The sequence below is a fragment of the Choristoneura fumiferana genome, chromosome 5 (assembly GCF_025370935.1).
Source record: "Choristoneura fumiferana chromosome 5, NRCan_CFum_1, whole genome shotgun sequence".
Classification (NCBI taxonomy): Eukaryota; Metazoa; Arthropoda; class Insecta; order Lepidoptera; family Tortricidae; genus Choristoneura; species Choristoneura fumiferana.
Window position 1 is genome coordinate 5,857,601 of NC_133476.1, and position 22,571 is coordinate 5,880,171.

The 22,571-nt window shown below is 38.7% G+C and overlaps 1 protein-coding gene across 1 annotated transcript in view; it reads right to left on the minus strand.

Annotated features, from left to right (window-relative positions):
* The window catches only part of LOC141427975 (uncharacterized), a 98,253-nt gene that overhangs the window by 40,668 nt on the left and 35,014 nt on the right, over positions 1-22,571 (minus strand).

A 22,571-nucleotide genomic window follows, 5' to 3' on the forward strand; every position in this document is an offset into this window, starting at 1 on the left:
CATCCAGGTATGCCGTTTGTATGGTATGAGCGAGCACGCCCTACACTGCGACACCTCCAATGATGTTAATAAACGGGACACATGAATAACTATATTAATTATGCTACTGTGCGCTAAGTTGCAACATGTAAACTTGGAACACGCATGTCTACATAATTAAAGCTAGTTTATTACGATTCCCGTGGCTAACCTAGATTCAGCTAATTAATTACTAGTTTATATAGTTTCAGAAAAGGTAATTAGTAGGTACTAGAAAAATATTATACCAAATTCCATGTTTGAAAAGGAAAAATGACATTTCCATAACATGTTTTAAGTTTAAAATAACAACGTGTATAAAGATTACAATCTAGATAAAGCATATGTTATAAAAATAACAAAGAGTATAAACAAAAACATGTAACCAGATTTGTCATCATTTTTGTAATTAAGTTATGATAATTGAATTAAATATCAGTAAAAACTATGTTCAAATTTTATTACACGTTAGTTGATGCTTTTATGTTTCTATTATGGTTATGTTCATAAAATTGTAGACAACATATCAACCAGATACAGATGAAGTTAAAGGAGCAGTAAATCTTATTTATTGCTAGCTATCCTGGACTCCTGCAGTCACGACTGCGGTCGTCCACGGCCCATTAGTCACACTCACGCTGCTGCAAACCTTAAACTAAACACTCCTCGTCCAGTCAATCTAATAATAGAAGAAAGCTATACAATATATGTACAAGGGTTTTTAATAGCGCGACGGAGACGTGCAAACAAATGGCCATTCATATCGAATGTGATTGTGGTTAGGTGAATTATAAATATGCAGGGTATTGATGCACTGATACGGTTGTCGTGAAAAGTAGCTAGGCTAGATCTAAAGGTTTTCTAAAGGTAAATCATATTTTTTGGTAAATGCTGAAATGAAAGTTTTCTTTATGATTGCAAGCAATATTTGGCACGGATGCAACGGGCTGGTGCCAGTTGCCACACAATAACAGTTACAGGGTCAATCCAATAACATCTGAGTCAATAAAGCCTTACGAACTCTAGGGGTTATTTTCAATTAGAACGCTATTTTCTGAAGGACGAATACACCGTAGCGGCAATTACATTTTTTGTGGTCCACTTCAGTACACTAATGAGTCGTTCAGTTGCCCCCTCGAGACTTCCGCAACGACCGATACCGTTAGAAGCATAAACCTAATTAATGTAAAACGGCAATAGCGTAAACATACCTACTTTCCACTTTTTCGAATGTAATTCGAAAGCAAGTCACTTTGTTTATTGTTTATCGATACCGCATACACTTAGCGTGACTCGAGAGCGGTTATTTAGACGTACTGTTACTTAGCAACGAGTGGTCCATATCACGGTGAGAGTATATTTTATCGCGATGATGTAGTGTCCAGTCATGCTCATTACAGAAGTATGTTTATATTATATCGCGATACTTGTGAAGTACCAACGCGGTTGTAGTATAAGTCTGTGGGAACATTTCCTCACGTAGCCGGTCGATTGGCAGCCCTCGTTCAGGGAACAGGACGTGCACGCAATCCACAAAACGCGCCGAGGGCGACCATTCGATTCCAGTGTTACTATAAAATCAATAAAAGCCAGTTTGCATCAACTACCGTCTTAAACAGAAGCAGTTCTTATCCAAATCAGATTGGAACATTACAATATTATTTAAGTAAATGTAAATACTTGTATTTATTTTTGTAACCTAAACTGAAGTGCTAGCACAGAATAAGTAATAGTACAAGTACAGAAGGTTCGCTCTTTTGATGTTGACGAAAGCCACCATTGTATATGCCTACGTAATTTTTATTAGAAAAATCACCGCGCACCACCAACATTGAACTCTAGTGCTGCGCGCGAAGGTCGTTATTATTCAGCACCAAAGTTTTGGTTTAGGATAAATGGTAAATTAATAAAAAAAATACTGACATATAACTTAGTTAATACATAGTTTTAGTTTTAATGTTTTAGCATTTTTAAATTGACGCGCCTACGATCTCCGACGGTCACAAAATGGATAATTGTACAAGGTCGCGTGCCGAATGCGTCGTCGGCTGCCTCACAGGTTTTGTACACCCGCAGTGGGCATGGGTAAATCGCGAATTACCTATCTGTTCTTTTGTCGCACTTGCACTTAATATGGTTTCGAACAGAATTGGGTTAGTAAGTGTAATGTACAGAATAGAAAATAGTAAGAATTGTTGCAATTAATGAAATGTTCCGATAACATTATGCATACTGTTTAGTGTGGCTATACATATACTGTTTCAGCGCTCAAACTGTACAATTTAAATCTATACCTACTCCTCATCCCAAAAATCGAAACACCACGCTATTTCATGAGAGATGTTCTAATATCCTCACGAAAATCACACAGCTACACGTAGCGTTACGCGGCGCGACTACTTCGAGCGAAACTGCGAGCGTGCATGCCGGGCGGTGCTCATAGCCCTAGCGAGTTAACCCACGCCGGCGTGGGGTGTTTTGATACTTACAGAATCGCACCTATATCGCGGAGTGCGCCGCGCCTGGTGCTGGTTAGTCTGTTACCGAACAACATGCTTCACATTCATAACTGCCTGAATAATTAAGCGTAAGAAATTTAAGAAAGCTATAATTCTTAGAAACTTATTATAAATGATGCTTATATTATGAAATAAAAAAACAATATGTATGCTGTATTCGCTTTCGTCAGAACTTTACATAAAATTATAACAAAGGAAAGTGACTTATTGCGAGTAATATTTTGTAGTCGTATATAATTTAGAAACGAGTCGCTAATTATATCTAAGTACTTAATACTTTCTTCTTACCTACGCGGCCACGTAAAATAAGCAGTAGCTTGAAGGATAAATAAAGAATGCCATAAAGATAATAGTATGGCTGCTCATTTAGGTATGCAGCGGTACGTATTCAATATGAGAAAAAAAAACATAAGAAGTATGTTAAAAAAATAATTAAGACAGAACAGAATGCAATATAAACGATAAGATATAGCGACTGAAGAAACCTAAATGCATCAATTAAAGTTTAAAGCAGCACGCACTTAGATTAATTCAAATTGTGCTTTGCAATAACTGTGAAAGCAGCGTTATATGTTCGCGGCTGTAATAAAACAGAGTGCGACCAGATTTCTAGTTGCTATGTTATGTTATGATATGTCTGCAAAGCAAAAAGCACATTTCCTGCGCAGGCGGCTCGTGCGGACGGAAGGGATTCCGTTTCGCACTTATTAACGGCACTACAAGTCCCACGAGAAATCCACAATTCAGGTAGGGTGGCGAGCAGGGGTCGTGATATTACACGGCAGGAACGCAGCCGACCGAGTAAACTTACAATCCACGTAATTCCATAAACTGCAACTAAAAACAGAGAGGGAAAGGGGCGAGAAGACGTAACATAAATAAGCATCAGATCGCGTCTAGCCATAGACACGGGCGAGAACAAAAAAAGATATTCGGATATTTTTTACGCGAAAAAGGAAGGATAAGTTAAAAATAAGGAAATAAAATAAGGATATAAAGGAAGATGAAGTATAAACATTGCGAAAGAGCCTGAAATAGTTCATGAAATGATTTTATTATAAAAACAAAAAAACGAATGCCTGGGCCGCTGAGAGGTGAAAGAACTTCCCTCATTCAGGCTAGGTAGGTAGGAGCAAAAACGGATGCAGATTTATTTTCAATGTAATTCGAGCGCAGGTTGCCCCAGGTCGGCCGTCGCAAGCGTATGCAGGTTTACGTATGCGCGTAGAGTACATAGGTATTCTGTTATTTATGATAGGCAGGTAGGTGCAATAGGCAGCGAGCGCGCGGCAAGGGCGGGCAGGGGTAGTGGCGCGCGGGTCAACGACCGCGCCGCGTGACGTCACCCGCCCTACAGCTGTCCGCCGCTGACGTCACCGCAGCGCCCGCCCTCTGTGGCTCCACAACAAACCATTACCCACCCTACCGACTGACACTTAAGATTCAACCTTCAAACAATACAACACGAGTTGGTTACCACATGTTAGTGCTTGTGATAATAACATTTGATATTATGTGGTAAATTCGTTGTTTAGAGTAGATTGACGGATGCTAGTATATATTATGAGAACGTTACCATTTAAGGCAGCTGTTAAAATAAACTTGACCTGAGCTCAATGCCTTTAGTATAAACTGGGTTAGGAAAACAAAACAAATTGAATAATTAAAACTTTTTCTACATAACAATGCATATTTATCTATGTTTGAAGTGTTCTAAATGCTCCTTAATTACGTCTTTCTACACTAAGAAATTTAATTCGTCTACATAAAGCTTCTTAACAGAACCAGATTCATCACCGAAAACCGAATTGAAAGCCACCACCGACTAACACGACAGCAGAGAGTGCCGCACAGCACAATACTGAGAATATACTTAGAAATGATTAATTGGCCAGTTGAGTAAAACGAAGCGCATTAAGAAGAGAGCAAATAGCGAGCCGAAGTACCGTAGCTGTGACTAGCGGGATCGCCATGATTTCTCATCGCGCCCGCAGACATCGGGCCCATCAGCCGCCGTCACACTCCAAATTATACCTACTCTCAAATAACTCAACATATTTCACTTGCAACTGTTTTATAATGAGCCGCACGGTGATAGTCTGGGAACAGCTCGCAAACCACGCATTTAACATTGCCGGCGTTTGCAGATCGGCACGGATAGCCGAAACAATGACGGCAACGATATTACATACTTAATACGCAAATAGAACGCTGAACAATACACATATTGCAAAAAAGTTACACTGAAAGCTGTTCTCATGACTGATGTTTTGTTGGCATTTCTGAGTAGCCCCTCAAATAAATTACGCTCAAGATCAGTTTGACTCATGCCTGACTAAGCGGCTGTTTTTGTGGCACCATACATCGTACTATACCTACCGCCCGACAAGACTATGACCCATCTCGAGAATTAGAGTTAATGTGTTTTGTGGATTCATCTTGTTACTCTGAATTTAGAGACTATTTTAGAGTGTGACGCAAATTGAATTCTTCTTTCATAATTTCAATGAAGATGTCAATATATCTACGAATTTGCACTAAGAGCAAACATTGCAGTGCGCTTAGACTTAAAAACAAGATTATTTAGCAGATAGATACTATAAGCTCGAAGATACCATGGCCGGCTATACCATAGACGCGAACGACCGACGCGGGATAAGACAGATGCATACTAAAATTGTGGTTTTAGTCATTAAAACGCCATATATTACAGGCAAACGGCTTTTCTGCGAATAGACAAAAGGCAATAAACACAATGAGTGATTGGTAACAGTCGGATGTCTGCAAACAGCGCGGATTTGTGTAAACTAGCGCAGGGCAAGCACTAACGACGACATCAGCGCTGCGATCGCTCAGGTGGTTGCTTTGTGTCGCGACAGCTCAATGGAACAGACATCTGTCTTGTCTAGTCGTCTATCGAACATCAAAGCTGCCACAATGAGGGCCATTTCATTCACCCGTGCCACATTTATACAAATAGAAAACTATTCCAATTAATGATTTTGACTTTCCAAACAAGTACCTAACGTGTTGCGTTGCAGAGCAAGAGAAAGGAGTTGTCTAAAAAACAATTGAGCTGTTTATTACAGTGTAAAAAAAATAAAGACTAACCAGATAACTCCATCCACCGATATCCGACAGGTAACTTATGTAACTAAATAATCAATACAGGCATCGATGCACCTAAAATTGTAAGTAATTATTTAATCATTATCGTAACAAGTCTATACCTTCCGCTATAGCGTGCTCGCATAAATTCATGAAAATATAATTAGCACGTTATCTACATTATATGCAAGAATCTCTCACGTGATTGAGTCTGCAAGAGAAACGCTTTCCAGATAACTATATATTATGTACCCTACATAATTAGTAACATTCAAGGCTAAAATTAAGTGAACGATTAAAACTGGTCTAGACACAAACCGTGTGAATAGACGCCTCAGCTAGTGAATGAAAAAGCTGACCTTCCAGCAATGATAAAAATATAAAATGATCTCCGAGGAATCCGTAAAAGGAATTCACATCACAGACGCGTCTAGTGGGTCGGTATCCTATCCACAGCGAATTATTACCGAGTTGGACGAGTGCAAAATAGCGTCTAAGGCCATCGTGTAATAATCCCATTTCCACGGTTGAGGTTCGTAGACCCCACTCGGTTCTAGGGTTACCAGATGAATGGATTCGGAAAATCTTGATCGCTGTGCTTGATCGTTTTTTTTTTAACGTCCTGAGTCCCTGTGCCTCTGCCAAGAGAAGAGGACGTTTTGGATTATACGTAGTAAGTAAACTCCACGAAAGTAAGCTTTAATTAATAACTGGTCTGGTAAAATATAACATGCTCAAAATAAATCTTATTAGAAAGTACCTAATAGCCAGCGACTTCTTTTGTCTCACGGAATCAGTACTTTTCCGAGACTAAATTTTACTATTGAATGAATGAAGGAATGATTCGTTTATTCACAGAAACATATGGTAGCTAAGGATCTTACATTACAATAATAATTAAGTATTTCCCATAGCAATTTCAATTTCAGCGATTTAATCGCTCAGTGGTCAAAATTCTATGGTCAGTATTCTTATATGTTAATGTCATTGTAGGATGTTAATCAAGAATAGTCCCGTTTTAAGTGAGTAATAAATAGTACATTACTGCCGAGGCCGGGAAACAGCAATTCGTGGATGAGTTAGCTGAGTCCGTCAATGAATACGAATCCACGAATTGCCATTTCCGCTAAGGCATACATAGTGCTTTTCTCCAATATTTAATGCGAGGAAATAAAGCAAAATCGTTAAAATATTAAATTAAATGCTCAGGCACAGTTTCAAAACGTTGCCCTTATACTATCGCGCGATACTTGTTTTTTTTTTAATGTATACGACACGACTCATAATGCCATTTCAATAGAAATAATAATTGAATAAAAAAAAAGTTAAATGCAATGAAGCTCAGTATAACTAAATTACAGTTTAATGCGCTACTGAGCGCTTTTTACATACTTAGTTATAACTTCATCCATTTTCTTTTGTTACCATTTATTCAGTACCTTAAATTGTGCTTGAACACAAAATAAATAAAAAATGGCACTGTTCGAGACAATTTTAAAGACGCTGTTTCTTCCTAAATTGAATCTTAGACTAGGACTTAAAAAGAAAAAAGGTAGAAGGAATTTGATCGTCAGGCTGTTTAGATTGACTTACCGTAGTCAAAACGTGAATTTAAATTCTGCCAACAAACTGCTATGCAGTTTGGCAGATGTTTATAGTTATAATATAAGTATTTCTGTACTTCTTTTTTTTTTTAAATTTAAAAAACCTGCATGGTAATGGAATTCTATACAATTTTATACAAGGCCCTGGCGGCCGAGAAGTGTTTTTTTTTTATTTTATTTGTGGCAGTCTATACGGAAGAACTTCGTGTACTATGATTGCGACAGTTTGGCGGACATTTCCAATTGGAGAAAATATGTTTTTACGAAATAATAGAATGCAGGCAGTTAATACTTTGTTTTAGATATTACCCCTAAATACAATCAAACACATACTAATAATACATTATATTGGCATAGATTTTCTTGTTTGTTTTGTTTAAGATAACATAATAACAACATATCTAACATCTTAAATCGATGTTTTAGTTTTCAGGTCTTCTATCTCAGTTAATTTGAGTTAATCTCTAATACTTCATTATTATCATTGCTTGTTAAGCTTTTGTTAATTTAACTTGACTTAAAAAAAATTGTATCTTCATAGGTCTACGTCACTTGATGTTTGGCTTGGCTAGATATAGACCAAACATAATTTGGCATCAACATGTAGGTATATTCGTTTTTTATGTACAAGGGGTTACTTCGCTTCGGTAGCCATATTTAGGATTGAAATTGGAGACTATACTAATATTCTGAAAATTTATTCATGGGTAAACGCATCGTCAACAGTTAGCAGGAGTTGCCGGCCGGCAACATTGTTATGATTAGACTGACTGAACTGCTCAAGCATGAAATACATACAAAATACTACCTACCTAGTACTATAATAGTTAGACTAATTTTATTACAGTAACTAGTAGTAGTCGTATTTAACACTATGGGTTTGTGTTTACTTCTAACAAAATAGTTATGAACAGCCCACATTATATCATACTTAGGTAAGGTATATCAACAATTGAGTTATGAATTATTTTCTAGTATTAACTTAGCTAGAAACACTCACTTTGTTTCTCGCAAAATAACAAAACTTGCTGTTAGTTTTCATCCTTCATGATAATGAGTATGAGAATTCGTTAAAGTTACATTGTTGCAAAGTTGACATGTAATCCGTCGATAACCATAAGAGATTTTTTCCAAAAACAGCTTACAATCAGACTTTAGTTTAAGACCGCCGACGATCGAGAGAAATGTCAGTAAAAGTATCGCTTCAAAGCTAAATCTAAGTGATAACCCTATCAGTGGTCTAGCTGGATGTTAACGAAGTGTAGATTGGCGATAGACGGCTCGCGTGATCGTGGCGCATAGCCAGCCACTCGGGATCGCGTTAATTAATCAACTAATTGAACGACCACCACCATTATATTTTGTTACAGCTCGTGGAAAATGCACCCTGTTATCGCGGGTGCTGCGATAATTACCTAAAAGTATTTTTTACAGCTAACAATAACTATTCCGAGCCACGCCGGTCGGCAAGGAGTTTTACTGACGTGAACCAATTGTTTCATGTAGGTACGTTGTTGGTGTTGGTGCATTGCACACTAATACTGTTGAGGTAAGTATTTAGTGATTTAATGAACTTAATGATTTTCAAATATTCGACATTATTTTAAAAAGTGTGATTGCTTCATCCAATCCACCTTAGCCTTATAATAACAATAATAATTTAACGTTTATTTCAGGCTCTAGTCCCATACACTTCATGTTAGTTGACCTGCTAACATTTTTAAGGATAAATTTAAACCTCAATTTTTTTACACATTGATCGCCTTCACAATGAAAATTCAGTGAAATATTTTTTTTAATATAATATATAACTTTCGCAATTTTCATTCATAAATCCCAGGAGTGGTAGCAATCATAAGTTTTTCTTTGTTCTTCGCTCCACTTCCACCTATAAATGAATGTCGCTGTGGCAGATCGTAAGAGAGCGTAGGGGTTATGTAGAAAGCCGGCCGGCGTCGCCGGCACAGGCGCATCGCGGCGAAACAACAAATCAACAATGCATAATGAAGCGTGAGCGTTCCTAGCCGTGGTGACTCACATGTCTGCAGCCGGCCAAGGAAGCTCCGGTGCCACTCACTGCACTGTACTGCTGCACGGTTCGCGGTGGCCGTTCGCGCGGCCGGTGTCTCGGGGACTGGCGCGCCGCGGAGCCCGGCGCCCCGCGCTCAGCCCCCCGACGCCCGCGCAACCCGCCCTCCAGATGTTGCCGCCGTGGAAAACTCCAGAATATGATGACGATGATAATCGTCAACACCAAAACTGTTTTTTTTTTTCAATCTTGAAATAATAAAACACTTTTCTGTTTGGAGCCACATGGTAACCAGACTCCCAAGCAATTAACAAGACGCTTGATTTTAGTTCGCACGGGTTTTTCACAGCACCTCGCGGATTTAAGGTTAAATCGTGGAGGATTTAGAAGACGATTAATATCGAAATGTTGTTAATTGCAGATGCAGCACGATATTGATCCCTCCGCGGGATGCACATAGAGTTGCAGGCTCCGGCGCGCCGACGGGCGACGACCTCGCCGGCCACGCTCCGCCGCGCCGCGGGCCGCCTCTCCGAAACTTCGCACTTCACTTTTCCACTAGGAACAGTGCACAGGCGCGATAGCCGTGAAATTACCGCAAACTGACGCAACTCAGAACTTCACTGTTGATAGCAAAACAATTGCAAAAAATGTAAAACAAAACGTCTTTCGCTATCTCAAAATACGACAAAAAGTTTTTTCGCCGAAATTCTTCCACTTCAGTAATTTCCCGAGCCGTGAAGAGCCTATATCAGTTTCTCTTTCGTTCAACATTATTGCATCCCTGTCTGAAACCATCGAATCACACTAAGACGTTGCAAGGCTAAAAGCCCTAAAAAACATTAAGTGAAATAATCTACTTTCTGTTCCAGTTTCATGCAAAATGCATTTCAATCAATTCTCTCAATTGCTGTTTCAAATGACGATGTGTCGTGTGTAGCCTGCATTACAATTCTTGAGGAGTAATTAGCCTTTCTAGTGTGACATTGCTTTCACCGAAAACGGGGAACAAATTACAAAAACTTCTCTTTTACAGACTATTCACATTTACCTAGATGAATATTCATTAAGTTGCATAATCAAGTCATTGTAGGTAGAAAAGGATGTAGAAATGCCGCTTGCCGATTGATACAGTAGACAAAATTGGCATGGATTAGTCAGTTCTGTGAACAATAGAGACATTATTGGTGGACCCGATATGGCGCAGGTTGGATCACTTCGTGCCCGGTTGAATCTGAATGAGGCGAACACCAACACTAGCCTATGCTGATGTCTAACGCCTCTTAATGTTAGTCCGTGCTATTATGAGTCGGCGTGACTCACCGTCATGCTTGCAAAAACCAAAAAATGATCATGGAACCATTGCGCAACAGATAGATGGGCAATTATTATAATAATATTCGAACAAACTTACTTGAACTTCATAGTGTTGCTTAATATCGAATGTCACACACTATAATCCCTGCCTGCGTTATGTTACCTGAACATTACAATCGGAACGTCTTCAGAGCAACTGTGTCAGGTGCATCAGGCGTTAATGGTGCTTAAACGCAAGCCTTTTTTTGCATGAAAAGTAAAAATCATCAATAACTCCGTCGTAGAGGATACAATGAAATGTATATAGTGCCACGAGAGTTGCGAAGTGAATGATATAGACACAGACACAGCTACAAAAAGAACTGATTGCACAAAAGGTGAATTAATGAAGTGAATGAGTACGTAAATATCAAAATCCTGCTGTCATTATACGACATGTTGTAGCTGTGTGTGTAATCATTCACTTCAACTCTCGTGGCGCTACCTATACGTAATTCTCTTGCAGGTGAAATCTAATCAGTTACAACTTTACAACAACATTTTGCCCTTAGATTCTTCAGTATTATTTTTACATCATAGAAATGATGTCTTTGTCTGTTAAGTTGAAAAGAAAAGTGAACTACACAATGCATAACACATACCGGATTTAATATTTAACATTTGAATTTGAAACGATAACAACATTACATACTTAGAGAAACAAACGCGTAACTATTGATAACATTTTACAGTTAGCCGGCGGATGTCACGATCCTTAGGTATTCTACGGTGATAGCCTTTGTCGCCAATTAAGGTTCATTACTCATGCGTGTGATATTTATAAATTAAAGACACTACAAACGTTTAAGTACTCGTAATAATAGGTTACGATTTCTACTGTAGAATAAACTCCTTTATCTGGCACTGTGGCTAATATAATACTACTACTGGTAACAAGCCAAAAATCCATTATCGATCTATCATTATAATTAATTTACCACTTTTAAGATACATGGTCGATAAACCGACCAGTAACATAATATGTAGTTTGAATTTCTCATCCGAGTGAGTTTAGAAAATTATAGTCGAGTGGGGTTTAAATTATTTTATGTGTACTGCCTGACGACCCGCTTGAGGACTTTTTTTTTCTTCTTAATAATTTGGCGGACGGGTGTACGAAAAGTGCGCGGTCAATGAACTTGCGTTCACAAAAACAACAGTCTATTGTGGAAGTGCGTTGCACGAAGTAAGCCGAAGCCGAGTCACATTGGCTGCGTACACGTGCCGGGGTCCTTCCGTCGCTGGCTCTGGCAATCTGGCAATCGTTTGACAGACGCCGATACTAGACAAAATTTCTATAATGTAAAGCGCCGTATGCATTATCTGATAATCTTGCCGCTCGATCACTCACCGCATAGCATAAGACAATGTTTGGTAATTAGAATATCTGATGCAAAATTGGCATTGTTCATATTTTACCAATGTACCCCGATTCGAAAACCATTTCGAGGTATTAAACAATTTTGTCCTATTCTGATCCAAAAATACTTAAGGTTTACGAATATATAGGCAAAAGTATGTTTGACCTTAGTTTGGCCTTCGTATTTTCATTAAGGGATGAATCCCTTTACCGGAAAAGTAAATCCATAAGTATCTAGGTTTATCTATGGTATCTGTCACGCAGGGCCCATATTAACGAAGTGCTAAATTCGAACTTCGTATCTTGCCGTCCCGCTGAGGCTTACATTATTTAATACGAGAGTGAGAGGGACGGAACGGCACGAACTTCAACAGGTCGCAGGCAGACATTGATGTCAATCAGTTGTCACATACATGTTTGACACTAGCCAAAGAGTAGGTATTACATATACATTAAAACAATATTATATAAATGTAAGAGATAAGTCATTATGATAAGAACCTGAAGAGATTAAGTCCCTACTCGCGACTATTACAACTACCGACGTAGAAAGATGGTTCAGTTCCTTGAAATGGATGTTTACAGAAAGACGCCGTAGCTTAACTGTTCCAAATATAGAAAAAATATTAATAGTTTATTCTGAAAATCGCGTTAACTACTAAATTTACTGCAGGTATTTTTTAATGATATTTTTATTATTATGTCATGAGGCTTGGTAGTAAAGCTAAAGTTTTTAGTTTTTATTTGTGTAGTCCTCTCTTATTTTCTGTGGCAATCAATGATTTTATTATTATTATTGAAATACCCCCTACATGGTTAAAATAAAATTATATCATAGTTTGTATACAATTCGCAGAGAGGGAGTTATTCAATAGGCATAATATGATTCTTTTCAGACTAACCTATCTGTTGATCTCTACTCTTTCTCAAAACAATATCCGATTGAATGTGACACGGACAGTTAGCATCTATTGACATTGACAACTAGCTCGTTTTTTTTAAATATTATTTTACTTGGCCTTTCACTTGGTTTCAGTCGTCATGTGTAATTTACGAGACGTCGTATCTGATATTTTCAAAAATCATTTAAATTTAACTATGCCATTTTATGCCAAGATATTCAAATTAGTATCTTGAAATTATCTGTATTTTATGAAAGTAAAATAAAAAAGAGTAGTAAAAAAAAGTGAACAATGCCAATTGATGTGCGTCAAACGCATTGCGCTTAACGCAGCGTTTATCGCATAAAACAACCTAGCGCTTAAGACTTCGAGGCCTTCGAGCTTCCCACACCGTTTTTTTTTTTCAACATTTCCGTTAACTTCATCAGATATAAATAAATAAATAATTTATTATTATTTATTATTTTAATGAACTCAAAAAAAAGTAAACCATATGAAAAATAACACGCTGTATAAATACAACTTTAAATGGATCTAAATTACAGGATAACAATTTAAAGCATAAATGATTGTCTTGACCGCCACCCAGCGAATCGTCCGTTTATACGATTCAAGAACCAGTTATCGCGATGGCAATACAATGGCACAGCGCAAACAAGGATCGACTAACCAAACAGAGTGCTCGACAAACATTGCAGGCCGTCTCGCCATCCTCAATTCCGCTCCATGCAAATATATTCAGCAAAAAATATCCCGCGACGGCAATGAAACTCGTATATACGTCCCGATATGGTGAAGGCTCGAGACTTTGCTTTAACCGCTGGCTGTACATGGTCCAACGATAGCATTCTTGTAAATGGTCGATCAGTAATTTGACATAGCTGACTGCATGACGGCATTCCTTTAGCACTACCACTCTACGTCTGTCTTTTACGGGCTGTCGGGACAATAAAACCTTCCCACATATAGTAATTTACCGTTATCGCGCTTTATCAACAATTGCAATCACTACTACTCGTATATATATATATCTTTTCTAAAAGTTTCTAATAATAACAAATCTTGACATGTACAGAACACTTATAATAATGCACATCGGTGGATTTATCTATAGCAATTAATCTATCAGCATAATGAGCATGTGAATGGGAGATGCGAATACAGACGAGCGCTCGACCGGAGAAGAATGGCCGCGATGCATTCTGCAGCAGTGTTCATGTGTGAATTCGATTAGATAGTTTCGCTTGGCGTCTCCGTGGGTAGTACGTGATGCAAATTTCATAGTGGAACCGTGGGATTAATTAGCAAAGACGAATTGACGGGAGATAACGTCGCTTGTCCACGCGGCGTTAGCGTAACCCGCCCGTCGCCGGCGCCCCGGCAACGCCCGCCCACTTTCTCTTGCGACTTGCAACTCATAAACGGAGCATACGTTTCAGTCTATGTCAATAACCTCTCTATATAAAGCGGCGATAGTCCGCTGCGAGCGGCTGCTGCTAGACTAAACGGAAAATTAAAAATATCTTTGTATATTTTTTGTAAAAACCAAACTCTAATCAAAATCCAGTGCCTTCCCTTTGTATTTTGCTCCTCCCAGTCATTTGTCAAGCAGTAGAGAGTTATCGTGCGAGAATAAATAATCAGTTTATTAATATTGATGGACGATGCAACACTATACATCATAGATAAAGCTAAGTCAAACCACCTGACACTGGCGGGAGCTTAGGACAGCGGGCAGCGCGAGGTCGCAGTCGCAGGTCCGTTGCGCGTGCCCCGGCTGCCCTATCTGATCGCAATGAATTATTGATACCGAAGGGGATAACACTACACGACCACAAGCCGCTCTCAACATGTATTAGGGGATTATACGAGCGATCATTTTAGCAATCTAACGCTTTCGTCTCAATAAGTCTGCAGCCTTTTTTATTCGTATTAGTCACATATTCCTAAAGCCATTCCCAGTAACATATTCCTAAAGCTGGTACTGCAAAACACATTAAAAGTACTGCAGCAACTTTGGTGATTCAAATCACGAGGGTGTGAGTTATATGTGTCATGTGTCATCTCCTTAAATTAACATGCCGTGCGGTTAAAAATATCTGCGGTTCGAGCCGAGTACTTAAACAGCTTCGTGGTTATTACCGTCGAGGTTAACAAATTTTCAGTATTATAGCAATATTTTTATATCAACAAAACATTCCTGTTGTAAACTTTGTTACACTGCAAAATAGAGGGCGTCCAGTCCACCCACGTGGCCCGGAACCGAGCGTCCGTGACTGTGTGAAAATTCCTGGACACGCGCCAACCTCACAACGCATAAAAATATGCACTACGTGGCCACGCGCTGCACGTCATCGGTATATTGGTGAGAACACCTGATATTAGGTTGGTTTATAAAATTGAGGAAAAACAAGCAAGAGATGAAATTAACAAAAAAAAATGAAAAATACGTCTGCATTAAAAATCCTTAATTAATAACTAAAAAGGTAATAAATTTTGTTAAAAATTTCATATTTAAAACAAGCTTTTTTGCTGACTGTACTTTTTGTTGACTGTACTTGCATTGTCATCCAAACTACATTGCGGTACCAAATTTCAAGTCGCTGCCATTAACTTTTGAGGAGTTCCGTCCTGCGGAGACGATCCTGGCCGGATTATCACGATGCCGCTGTCAGATTATTGTGGTTTACTAATATTTCGGCGAATAACGTCACCAGATTTACATAAGTATGCCAAATTTCAAGTCAATCCGACTACAGGAAGTTGTCACATTTAACCGTCAGTTAAGACTAATCAATGGGTGGTGAAACAGCCGCGTAGACTACTAAACTCGTTTGTTCCTTTTGGTGTTTTTCATTGAAGTATTTATCCATACTAATATTATAAATGCGAAAGTGTGTGTTTGTATGTTTGTCCGTCTTTCACGTCGCAACGGAGCGACGGATCGACGTGATTTTTGGCATTAGTAGAGATAGTTTATGGGCCAGAGAGTGACATAGCCTACTTTTTATCCCGGAAAAATGCACAGTTCCCGAGGGAACAGCGCGCGATAGCCGAATTCCACGCGGGCGAAGCCGCGGGCAAAACTTTGTAGAAATTATAAAGAAGTCTGATTTTTTTTACTTTTTTTTAAATATTTATTTCATACTTTCTGATGTTCGTGGGAAAACGATAGCTAATATAGAATTAAAAAGAATTGTCAGTAAACAGAGTATGTGTGTGCGTGTGATTGTGTGTGTTTGCTATTCTGTAAATAATAATAAAATACAATGACGTGTTTAACTAATCATAAACACACATTATGTTTTCAACATAACATTATTATTACCACTGTAACTACCTACTTAATAATAATAATAAATCAATTTATTTTCAGGAATCTTCCTTCCGCAAATAAATATTAGGTACAATTAACTTACATAACTCATGTCATGTGAAACTTCTGACAATAATAAAATTACAGCAGAATAACTCAACAATACGAGAATTATTGCCCTTCAGGCACGAGCTAACTTCTACAAAAGAGCAGCCACCGAACTTTTAACAATCTCGACTCATTCGAATTTGAATAAGAACAACCACTGCCAGCCGGAATAGATGACAAATTTTGATAAGGGTGATCTAAATTTGACGCCACGAACAGTATGCCAAACTCTAAGGCGGAAGAATATGGCTTCATTTGGCGGTGGAGGTTTTGTGGCTATAGGAGATAGGGGTGGCACAATAAATGTAATGATGTCAAAGTGAGAGGGCCGCGGCTGTAACGAGCGCGCGGGCGCCCTCCGCCCCTACACATTCTTTTATAAAGTTGCACCCCCTCGCGACAGCGAGACCACTCGACTGGAAATATAATCACTACAGAAACGGATCGTTTTGTAAACAGAGTGGGTTGAGGCTGTTTAACTAATTCCCCTGATCTTTTTAAGCCGTCTCTGTAGTGACAAGCTAACCTCAATAGCTCAACAATTGCTTCTGATGAATGAGTCGTAATTGTATGACAGTGTGATAGCTGAATGATTAAGACAATAGGAGCGTAATGGCTGTGAGACAGCAAATCGTTTCAGCCGCGCCGGTCCGCCTGTTTATAATGCAAATTCATCTAGCACCGCCCGCGCCGCCTCCGCGCCCGACATGTCATGTGGAGCGCGACTCCGCGTCCGCGTACACTTTCATAGGAACAAATCATGTACGCAAGTTACTTTCGACAACCACAATCACGTGACGAAGAATTCTGCAAAGTCTACGTATACATATTTCATTTACTTCCATAAATTTTACAGGTATTTTCGTACAGATAAAAAGCTGAGCGAAAATGTAAAATGAACCTTCATTAAAATTCATTTAAGTAAACCCGTCTGACCTGCAAAGAATTTCTGGTAATGTCATGTCGCGACGTTTTGTCATACTTTAAACTTTCAAGTTTTTACAGAAACTTTTCTAAAAAACAGATCATTAAACTAAGTACCTACAAATACATGATAAAGCTATGTACTATTGTAACTTGAAGGAACTCTATAAATGAATAATTTAATGACACATTATTGTAAGATAGGTAATTAAATAGGATATAGGTATAGTAAATAGAATAGTAATTAATGCCTAGGCCTGGAAGTAAGGACGAGCTCGCGAGTCGGGGTGGGTGGTGGGGTGGTGGGTCTCGAAATTGTAAGATGGAATCAACAAACAAAAAATAAATGGAAATGTAAAAAGTATTGATTACATTCATGATTGATTACATTTATGACGACCAGATGGCCTAGTGGTTAGAGAACCTGACTACGAAGCTTGAGGTCCCGGGTTCGATTCCCGTGTCGGGGCAGATATTTGTATGAAAAATACGAATGTTTGTTCTCGGGTCTTGGGTGTTTACTATGTATTTAAGTATGTATCTATCTATATAATTATATTTATCCGTTGCTTAGTACCCATAACACAGGCTTTGCTAAGCTTACTTTGGGACTAGGTCAATTGGTGTGAATTGCCCCGTGATATTTATTATTATTATTAATTTCATATTGTTTTTTTTTACATTTTTAAAAAGTTGCACACACAATTGCAACATTGTTGAGGAGTTCAGCGCTCCGGTGATGTCATTTTTATTTTTTACTACCCGTTACCCGCGACACCATCCGCGTAGAATTCAGTTATCGCTATCCCGCGGGAACTATGCAATTTTCCGGGATAAAACTATCGTATTACCTTCCCCGGGACTCAAACTATGTGTATACCGAATATCATCTAAATCGGTTCAACGGTTTCGACGTGATGAAGTAACAAACAAACAGACTTACAGATTTTCGTATTTATATAATACATGCGTTTACCCGCAGCTTGGCATGCGTAAATTATTAGATACAGCAGTTGAATTGGAATTCCGGGATTTTATCCGTAAAATTACATCGTGGTTTTCATTGACGTTATTATTTTAACAACCAAACCAAATTTCAAGACTCTAAACCCAGCGGTTGTTATTTTGAGATTTTATTTCTATCCCGTGGGAATATCGGGATAAAAAGTAGCCTATATGTAATTCCAGATGTCCAGCTATATACGTATCAAATTTCATGACTCCTAAGCTCAGCGGTTGTTATTTCGAGATTTGATCCCTATCCCTTAGGAACATCGGGATAAAAAGTAGCCTATGATGTGTTATTCCAGACGTCCAGCAACCTACATACCAAATTTCATGACTCTAAGCACAGCGGTTGTTATTTCAAGATTTTATCCCTATCCCGTGGGATGTTTTAATCCAGTTTATAAACTAACTTTTTGCCCAATTTCATCCAAATTCGCCCAGCCGTATCAGCGTGAAGAAGTAACAAACATACTCACTCACTCACAAACTTACACATTTATAATATTAGTAGGATTAGTGGGATTTTCGATTGATCGTCCACAATCCACTTCATCTTCTGATAAGTAGTTAAGTTATAATGAATGTCATACATAAAATAATACATTGTATGACCGCTTTTGCGGATCGTTTTGAGAAAATCTAAGTCAAAGGGTAGGTATATTTGTTTGTAGATCAAATCACCTTAACAGATGACAGAAGAAAGGGCCGCGATACTCGTGGGTTGCGGATGCTAATGAGCCCGCGTAGTCTACGGCTTGTTTAGCAACTAGAGCTACCTCATTAATCAATACAAACTTTTCTTTTAAACGGACAACTGTTTTTGAAATTACTTTCCGTAATCGCCAAACAATTTTACAAGCCAGACGCCGTCGTAAGCTGAGAGTAATTGCCAAAGGGGACAATTAAACTTACTATCCGTTAGCTCAGAAGTCAGAGCGTTATTACTCAGTTTAAAATAAACAACATGTAATTGCTAGAGCAGTTTATTCCGGTTCATCTAATAAAAACACAATTTTTAAAGCTATTTGGTTGTTCTACTTGCAATCCTTTAGCGTTGCATACAACTATGAAGTACATACACAAACCAATATGTTTAAAAAAATCGAAGAACAATATTTTCAGAGACTGTTTGGCTGCGTTAATTTGTTCTTATATAATCTCATTTCACAGACAAATGCACTATCACAGGATACAAAAAGATAAACAATGCCCTGCGAATGAGTAGGCAGTGGATCTGAATAATCATTCCAATTGTTTCTATTATTGTATTCATAGCGTAACACGTTAACCAGTGAATGAAAGTTGGCAGATAACGCGTATGTTTCCAACAGTGTCAAGGTCAAGAATGACATTTTGTGGCGTGTTTGTGCCAAATAGCATCACTGCGTAGAAATGAGCTCTAATTCCTAGGTTTATTTACTACCGCGATATTAATGAAGAAACTTGATCTTGCTGTAAGTGAGTGTTACAACTGCGCGTGGCGTTGGATTGAATTGTAACATTTACGACGATACGGGATACGAGTATGAGCGTACTCGAGCGGGCAAAATGTTATCAGCGGCGATCGGTCGCGGGCCCAGGACCACAGCGCGCAGGCCGGCTCCCGCCGCCCCGTGCTTTTGTGTTCGATGGAATGCCACAACGGTGGGCGTCACTATCTGAACGCAATTTGAATTAATGCATGCTGATGTAACTTATCTCACTAACCAATCATTCCAGTTAACAAGTGCTCTAAAACCGCCGCCTACGTAACACGAAAATATCAATAGTCACCCTTGTAAATTATCTAATTTAAATGGATAAATGGTAATTCAAACCAAATTGTATAGAAGGCACACGCGTTTGTTCACAATCCTTTCTACAAATGTAACATCAAACGGCTTTGAGGGAAACATCCGAATGATCACAGTTCGGAAAGTGACATGCGAGGTAAGACACCGACGACATAATCCTAAACGGGTCGGCAAATTTCAGCAAAAGATTTAGCTAGATGAAATTTGTTCTGTATAGTTATGCAATAAGAGAGAAGCCAAGTGCATAGAATGGATAACGAGCCCGACGAGCCCCCGGGCGTATTAGTGACAGCTGCCTCCCCTGTTTGAATACGGACTCACGGACGACAGTAAACGGCTAAATCGCATAATCCAGAAGACGGACAGCCCCGGACAGGCGCGGACGTCCAGCCAGGCGTGATGGCGTGATTAAATATTAAACCAAAATAGGTTAAGTAGAGGTAACTTATTAATCTACTAATACATATTATTACAATACAATACAATACAAATATTCTTTATTGATCACCAAAAGCAGTACAGAGAAATTACAAAAACAAAAAAAAATTGGGTAGACAATATATATTATATTATTATTATATGTATTAAGAGGTAAACTTTGAGAGAAAAAGTATGTGTGTGTAATCTACGAAACTATGCAATGTACTGTATCGATTTAAAAAATTCTTTCACTAATGGAAAGCTACACTATCCCAAATTATTATAGGCTACTTTTTATTCAGAATAAGTGCAAAGTTCCCGTGGGACCCAGACGAAGTTACTAGCCAAAGCTAAATAGCTTCATAAAGGTTATTTTAGTCAAATCGGGAGGTATTTTTAGGAGTCAAAATCATTCAGACTTCGATTACTGCATTCACAACAACCCCTCCTTAATGACGCTAACTTTTGTTCTAAAAGACGTAAGTACCCAAATGAAAATGAATGATAAATAGCGTTACTATTGTTGCACAATACGTTCAGAGTTAATCCATCTATCAGCCATCTCCAAGATATTGTGTTTACAAAGAGTGCAAAGCTAATAATTAGAAAGGCTTCGGCACGACGCAAGGGCGGCGGCAGCGGGCCGAGGGCTGCGACAAGGGGCGAAGCGAAAACAAAGTATCCAATTTCTCTACTTCCCCACTTCCGACGCAATTACTACACAATATCGTGGGGCTGCGGCGGCCTGACCGCAGCCCGGCTGAAATCTAGGCTCCGCTGCAATCTCGTTACGGAACATAAAGTACTGTTTTATTGTTCTCCTTAGGTTTTTCGCAAGACCTATTGAAACAAAGAAACCTGTGCCCGAGTACTGAACTGAATGAAACCGGCATAAAGGTACAGGTATTCATTGTTTTTTGTAACAGTAGCCAACGCTGCGTGACAATGTTGAATGGTACATGAACGCTGTATTGATTTCGCTAAGAGACACATTAGCTAATTGACAGTAATTGGATCCAGTAAACCACGGGACATAAATCACAAATCTTTTGATTCAACTGTCAAGCTGTCGTAATAGTGATGGACACCAAAAAGAGCTCCCTCATATTTTCTTTATGTGACATGTCAACACGTCAGATAACATTATATTCGGCCTTTATTATTATGAACGTCTAACCCACAATGGTAATTTCGAAAAGGGGTTACTTTTATTTATTTTTGTTTCTACTATTTGACAAATCTGACGTCGTTAGAGGTACGTTTACGCAAAATGCAATTGTAACAAAAAGAGCTTGAATGCTATCGTCATTAACGCGTTTTGACGCAACCCTTTTTTGTGGGCTCCGCAACAGAAGCCGCCAACATTCACAAAACAACATTTTTTTTGTTGAACAATATCAAGGCTCTTATCGCCCAGAGCGTAGCGATCCATTAAAGGCACTTTAGAGTAGACTTGAGGGCACCAATGCTACTGTATCATCAAATGTAACAAGACCTCCAGATTCTTCGAACATGGGAACCCCGACACGAAGTTTAGAATCAGTCACAGGTCTTTTAGACTGGTGATGTTTAGACCGAAAGCACTCAGATTTTACAAGCAAACACTCGTCGCGTCAGAATCATGTGACCCACCCTGTACAACAAACAGCGTACTTGAGAGGCGTGCCAATCAATGTCGATCGCCAAATTGTGTTATAAGGCCAATTCCGTCACACAGTCTAGACAATTACTTTACGCTAAATTAGAATTGTATTGTATTGGCATCGATTCAAGGGATTTGATCATTTTTAATCCCAATTTTTGTTTTTCAAATTGTTTTGCTGAAAATATTTTTCAGTTTTACCTTGGTTTGCAATATAAGCTAAAAATACCGCGGCATCGCTTCGTGGCCAGTCATATACAAGCATTGAAGGCCAACAAATGCAATTTAGCAGACATCGTTTACCGACTGGGTACACCTAGTGATGAAAATAGGAGTCGGACCAATGATTCATTCCTCGTACAAGACATAAGTAAATTTAAGACATAAGTAACTATGTAGGTACGATTTGCACAATGACATGCAATAACAATATTTTTTTTCGATATAAGTAAAACATTTGTTAT